This window comes from Gallus gallus, chromosome 3 (assembly GCF_016699485.2).
Source record: "Gallus gallus isolate bGalGal1 chromosome 3, bGalGal1.mat.broiler.GRCg7b, whole genome shotgun sequence".
In the NCBI taxonomy this organism is placed as follows: domain Eukaryota; kingdom Metazoa; phylum Chordata; class Aves; order Galliformes; family Phasianidae; genus Gallus; species Gallus gallus.
This window is the reverse complement of record NC_052534.1, coordinates 39,528,172-39,535,394: the sequence shown is the minus strand read 5'-3', so window position 1 is coordinate 39,535,394 and position 7,223 is coordinate 39,528,172. Positions and strand designations below refer to the sequence as shown.

The window sequence follows — 7,223 nt, the reverse complement described above, 5'->3', positions numbered from 1 at the left end:
CTTCACAGATACGGTGGAAACCAAATGATTAGAAGAAACGGATGAAGAAGACGGTACTACAAGAATAAAAACAATACTGAAACAATGAACTGCTTCTTAAAGAATCTGGAAATACATTCTTAAGAGATCTGGAAATACAGCTATAAAGACTTTGTAAAATCTCAGTCTGATGGGGTCCCTCTTAGAGATGTTGAATCCTTCTCTTTTGAACGCCCCATAAAATTTGCATTTTATTTCTATTTCTGGTCCATTAGACTCCTGCCATGGAGACTTCACTCTATAGAGGACAGGGCTAATACTTAACCTTACTGAGGCGAGCAGAGCCAAACAAGTAATGGAAGGAGAATTAGGCATGTAACAACACTTAACTTCACTACAAATACTATGGCTCTATTATTTCTGTTAATTGGATCCCCTCTGCATGCATAACAAATCCTCATTCGTGTGGAATGGTGCTGAAGGCCACGATCTGGCAGATGCAGTCAGGTGAGTACGGCTGGTTAGCCACCTTGCAAGGCTTGTAGAAAATCTATGGTGGAAGTGGTACTTGACTTGCATAGAAACAAAAGGCACAAACATGCTGCTGAGTGTTAGGCTTCACGTGTATCTCACATACAACCTCAGAGGACTGTACAAGGGACTATTAGAAGTCCTGTGTTAGCATCTTTGGGCATATCTGGTATACCCTCCTCAGAGAAGGACGCTGCAATGGGTGGTCTCAGGCATAGTTTTCCTCGTGCCTGACTTGCACAGAGCTTTTATATTTATTTGCAATGTTCTTTAGGTATTTATTCAAAAGTCTAATGACATTTAAATGAAAAATCTCATGCTGATTAAAAGCAGGTAGGGGAATAGCTGGGAAAATGAAATGCACCATACTTAATCAGATCCAGATGACATGCAGCCCAGGGTTTTGAGGGAATGAAGCTAATGAATATAGTGAGCCTCTGGTAATTAGATTTGAACAGTCATGGCAAAGGGGAGGATATAAGGGGAGGTGGGGGGAATGCAAACATTGCATAGATCTTAAAAGGAGGAATAAACAAGAGGAGAAAAAGGGCTATCCTAGCAGAGGCTTATAAAAACCCACATCATAGACTGTAACCCTCAGAGGGAACAACCGCAGAGCATTTCTCCAGCTTTCCCTTTCAAATGCTTCCAGTCCTCTTTTCACTCACCATTTCCATGGTCATGCACTGTTTGCTTCCTGTCCTCCCTCTACTCTGCATCCCCCTCCTCTGTTTTTGCATATCTCCCCCATTTTACTCTTCCAGGTTGAAGAGCTCTTCCCAGACTGTTCCTATTTCTCTTTCCACAGTTCACCCTTAACATCTTGCCTGTGCAGTTAGAGAAGCATGGGAGCTCCATATTGCCCCTTACCTTTCATTTGGTTTGAGGCCAGATCCTTAATTCTGACAAGCCCTGCATTTCTTCACCATGTGAGCACAGCCACTCAGATTGGTGGAGGAGCTGGAGCACTAAAAAAACACAGCTTTATGTGCCTTCCCAGCAGAGGACCTTGTTCATTAATCCCTTTTTGTCCCCCAAATACTCAGAAGGGCAGGCCCTTCTGAGGGTCTACCGAGACCCTTCTTCTCTCCTGCACACACTCAGGCTCCTATTAGAGCATCCCAGCATACATCCATACAGACCTTCCTTCTCTTTCAGCACCAGGCCTTGGCAGTTCAGGCCAAGGGGATAGTAGGCTGAGAGCACCTGCCACTCCAGGACCTGTCTCCATCCAGAGCTGACCATGTAAGGGGCTTTTTGTACCCTAACCCTAACCCTGCACTGACAAAGGTCCCCTTCAAGAGGCTGTGCACTCAGAGTGGGGAGCTGCCATGGCATGGTGCTACTCCCCAACGGAGCCCCACGCCTCTGTGGCCCTGTGACCCCATCGGGAACAAATGAGCCACAGTCTGAAGAGAAATTCAGTGGGTCCAGGGGGTTGGTACTTGGCATTGAGCCTCCATGGGCCCTGCTGAGAGGGTCTTGGGATAAATTCCTTGCATTGCATTGGAGTTAGAGCAGAAGCCCACTAGGACACAGTCCTAGTGAACCCGGGTAAGCCCCAAGATATTGCAGAACCCTGTGGAGCCACGGAACTATGATTCTTCTTTCTTTTTTTTTTCTTTTCTCTTTAATTTTAGTGGATAAACGAATTCAATTTAAGTAGGAATAGTTGTTGCTATTTGAGTTGTACACTTTTTTGCTGCATACAGTCTTCTATGTCCTTCCAATAGAGAGTTATCTAGAGTGTTAACAGAGCTGTCTGTTAGGCAGCAGTTCCACTCGAGAAGCAGAAACTGTGTTTAGATGGAGATAAAAATACAGAGGTTTTTTTCTCTCTAGACCTCTTTGCTAAAAAGTGGAAGTTTTCTTCTGGGATCTATAATTTGGGTTATAATATCCACTACTTTCTGTCAGAATCCTGACTCACTGCAGCAGAGTGATGAGGCAAAAAGTAAATTCTCTTTGGGAGATGTAACACAACCCCTCTCCCTCCCCTAAGTCAGAAATAGCTTTAAAATCATTTTTAGTAATACTATCAACCTAAAGCACGGAAAACGACTAAAATAGTTCACTTTGCACAGATTTGGAGTAAGAGAGCAACACCTCCTTGCAGCATGGTGCATGACTGATGGGTCAAAATGATTTGCTGGATCAGAAGCACTTGCCTCCCCAGGAGATGTTGATTGCAGCAGTAACTTCCCATTTGCATATTGCACAGCACAGCTCGGTGAGTTGGTTTTGAGGCAATCACATGTTAAAAAGCAATTTGGAGAAAATTACATACAGCTTCGGATGTCATTCACAAAGGATGGGGTAGCGGCATCTGTTTCTCATAACCTTTGAAACATTACACATGTTTCAGAATGGTACTGTTTCTTTAGAAGTAAACCATATAATCTCTGGATTTTTAAAATTAAACACGGTACATTTAATTTAGGCTATTGTTATTCTAAAAAAGACAATGCTAACCTTTTTTGACCTCCTCTGTGGTGTAAGTTGTTGTTGGCAAAGGCACTTTTGGTCTCTTTGTCTGATCCAGGAGCATATTTCACGAATCGCCTTATAATCTTAAGTGGTGACTAGACCTTTGTGTTCTAGATAAGGTCACAAAAACAATTTATCCAAGGACTTTGACAGAGAAAGGAAAAATTGCCCACTTTTCCCATCAAACATAATTACCATTCACCGCATCTAAATGAAGCGCTTGTTGCATCCTTACTGGAGAACCAAAAGCCGCTATGAATCAGTTTATTTGTCCATTAGCACAAATCTGGTGCAGTGGAAACAGGGGAAATGGGCTTTATAATTAACCCTCTTAGTGCTCTGATGGAAAATTGATAGATCTGAAATGTACGCCGCAGCAGGCTTCTTTTTTTTTCCCTTTAAGAATTACTGAAAACCATAAGGAAACAGCAAGGAACTCCTTGCTGTCCTGTCGAAACACACAAGATCTGGAAGAGGGCTGGAAAGAAGGCACAAGGGCAGAGAAGCAGGCAAAGCACCCAGCCGAGTTCCACAAGTTTATTCAATTAAGAATTAAATGTTTGGAACACGGTTTCATTCGCCAACAGCTGTATACAATCATTTGTGGTTTTGAGGCCAGGGTAATTGGCATGTTATGAGCTTTTGCCTCAGCTTTTGGCATCTGCTTGAAAACCACAGGGGAACAGGGACAGCTCAGAGCAGGGCTCAACTGGGAGCCACCCTGGGGAAGAGGGAGCCAGGAGCCCACAGAATCTCATGCTGGAGTCTTCCTGGGCATCTCTCACACTCTGCGGCATCTTCTCCATATTCATTTTTTGTGACCACGGTGCTTTAGTTCATCAGGGATGATGAGCCTCTGAGAAGGAAATCAGTCTGCTTGTAGCTGCCCTCCCTTTGCAGCGAGTCTGTGGGCTGCTGGGACCCCGTGGAGCCGCTTTCAAAGTCCTGCAGGGATTCTAGGATCCAGAAAGTGTTCTTGGCATTTTCTAGGTGTGAAAAGTGGTGAGTCATGGGTATTTTCTGGGAGCCATCAGAAAACAAACTGCAGAAAGATCTGGTGGGTGGGTATTGGGCAGCTAGAGCCCACTAGCACCTCAGGGAACTGGAGAGGCAGTCCTTGTTAGGTGGCATCCTGCCAGAGCCAAGATTGCTTTATGTGCGTGGATTTATGCTTTTAACTAAATACGGCTGTTTTCAGGAAATCAGCTGAAGCTCCTTGCTAATTGGAAGCAGTGAGGGAATTCTATTTTCCATTTTGTGCTTTGGTCCTCAGGAATCCAGCATTCGGAGCCTAAGTCCTTGCAACTGAGAAGCTGCCACCAGCTCTTGTCTGGCAGTGACATGGTCTCCCTGGCCTTTCCTCAAGCCCTGTTTCCTTGTGGGGCATGCAGGAACTGTGCACACTCCACACACTGCATCCTCTACTCCCATTCCGCATGTTTGTTTCCTCCACCAATTGCACTGGAACGCTATTTTGGGAAGTGATGGCCATTTGCTGCATGTTGGTGCACAGCCCAGCACAACAAGCCCTAGCTAGGTTGAGACTCTCTGGCATCACTGCAACATAAATATTACATGCTAATAACACTGTTGGAGCCACGTTCTTCGCACTATTAGTATCATCACTACAGAGTTCACACAACCTCTTTTATTATCACCTGAAGCCATTTACTTAGTGCTTCCTGTCAAAGGCAAGCCAGACTTGAACTATTCCTCTAGCTTGAGCTGCTGCAAGCACTATTAGATCCTGATTTCTTAATTGCTTACACCTTTAAGAGATGTCATGTTTCCTGCAGGGAAGCTCCCAGCTAATGTCTAATACTCAGCCAGAGGAGAGCCGAAACATGCCATGCTACTCTGCATTAGTGTTCTTTAGTTACAGTAGTGGATTACGTGCTCTGAGCTTTGTACAAAGAAGAGGAATGCTGTCGTTGCCGTTTAAGGGGTGAAAAAGCTGAAGCACGATGATGCAATACGCCCTGCCTAAAGTTACACAGCAGATCAGCAGCAGTTGCTAGAACTAAAATACAAACCCTCCAAAAGCTGTGTCATAGCCGTTCCACTAAGAGAGAAGTCAACACAGTTACTTAAGAATAACAGAAAGTGTAATTCATCCCATGTACATCCAAGAACAGAAGAAGCCAGTTGTCTTGCCAGGCGCTTGTGTGCAACTTGGTTTGGGTGAGTCCGTTCTTACTGCGTGCTCAACTGTTCGTTAACAGGATGGAGAGGCGCAAATGGAAGCCTTCAGACTTCACTGTACACAAACTTCTCTTCATCGCAGCACAGCATGTCCTGCTCCTGACAGATATGGTTTCGTGCTGTGTCAGTTGGACGGCAGATGTTCACCCACTTAACTGCAGCAGCAGCAAAACTCCAAACAACCTACGAGCAAAAAATGGACCATCTACTTCAGCTACTTCACGGTCAGGCAGGAGCCCTGCAGATTTATTTGTCAATACGTCTCATCTAATTTCCTCCCAGTGAACTCAAGCGATGGAGCCTCTGCACTCTCCTTGGGTGAACCGTTCCTTTCTGCAGCAGGACCCTGCCCCGCTGGTGTGCCTTCGTTTGCCTCCAAATGTCTCATTTAACCTTTCCCTCCCCAGCCATGCTTCTTGGCATGGATGCAAGGCACTCTCAGAGCTGTCAGCATTCCCCTCACAATTGTACTGTTGTGCTTGTTCATCTGGAGCACATCTGTGTGATGTTGGGAGTGAACTCGTGTTGCATCACAGAGTGGGAGCTGGAGGGCTGAGGAGCAGGGTAATCCCATTGAAGCCCTGGGACCAGCTGCTGCACTGGGATGGTTAATGAACCTCTATGCGCCGGGTGCTGCCCTGGGGTAGCTGCAGGAAACTCAACAGCCTATGATATGCACGTCACGTGGGATGCCCTGCTGCTCTTGTCTAGATGAAACCTTATGAATCTCACGTCTGAGATTGGTACTGTTTATAGCACAGTTGTTTGGCAGCTATGAAGCTCTGAGAGTATTTGTGGATCTTCAAAATTGCAAGTCTCCTGCCTGCTCCAGCACTGCAGTGATGGAAGATGCTGTATACATGCCCATGAAGAGAGCCTTAGGATGAAATCCTTGTCCCATTGGCTTCAGTGGAAAACTTACATCAGCTTTCCCAAACACTCTTTCTCTTCAAAGCTACATTTCTCCCAGGAGTGCCCCACACCATAATGCAGAACACTGCTAACAAACCCAAAATGTACTAAGCACTGGAAAAAGTTCAGCCAATAATGCAGTGGAAAATGATCTGATGTCAGGACGTAATGTGGAGTTCTGTCAGCAGGTCCAGAAACATTCAGCCTGGAGAAGATTGCACAGAAAGACCAGAAAGCAGCATGGCTGGACTGGAGCTCACTGGTGGCATGAATGCAGGGAAAGGATTGACAATGAAGAAAAAACACTAACTTCCTAACAGATACAGAACACCAAAGCAATTACATCCTCTTGCATCCCCTCTACAAATATTGTTAATGCTTTTCTCCTGCTCCTCCCATCCCAGTGTCACTTGGGACAGTTTTCCAGTTTAATAAGGTGACCGTGGGTCTGGATGGGGGTGACAGAGAGGGATGGATAGCTAAGCTGGAGATAGTGTGAAGAAAAATTGCAGCACACAGCTGTGCCACCTTCAAAGACACTCATCTCAATGCTTGCTCTTACCTGGAGATAGAGCACTGCAACATGTTTCAGACAGCGCAAGTACGATCCTGCCTGAAGCGTTCCTGTGGACAAGGCTCTTCTTACCTGCTGAGGAGGAGGAAGAAGAAGGCAGGGGCCCCTTCAGCTGATACACATGTGGTTGGTAATGAGCTATCTGATGATTTCCCTGAGGGTGCAAAGGTCAAGGAGGAAAAGCAGATGAAAGAACCAGTGAGCAAGTGCTGCTGGCTTGGCAAAACCAGCCAAGAGTTGATAATTCAGTCGGCTCTTTGTGGATTCTTTGCTTTGGTTTTACTTGCTATCCCCTTGTTATTCCCCTGTCATTGAGGAACCTCTGGAAAAGCATGATTAAAATCAAACCAAACCCCAGCAGCCAAACAGGGAGGCCCTGCTAGAAATAGGATCCTAGCTTCTATAATCTCATCTGCTTCCTTATAAAACTTGTTGGATCAGCTTTCTCTGCTTCCTGCTTTGAAGAGTTTGTGAGGTTGAGGATGTTTCTTATGCCTAGCAGGACATGTTGGGTTTGGACTGCATATCCCCCTTTCCT

At 45.5% G+C, this 7,223-nt stretch overlaps 1 long non-coding RNA gene across 1 annotated transcript; it reads right to left on the bottom strand.

Annotated features, from left to right (window-relative positions):
• Positions 1-4,995: 4,995 nt before the first annotated feature.
• Positions 4,996-6,817, bottom strand: LOC124417833. Its single transcript, XR_006938931.1, has 2 exons — positions 6,674-6,817; positions 4,996-5,382 (listed from the first exon to the last, which is right to left on the bottom strand). It is a non-coding gene; the product is annotated as an uncharacterized LOC124417833 (long non-coding RNA).
• Between the last annotated feature and the right edge of the window lie 406 nt (positions 6,818-7,223).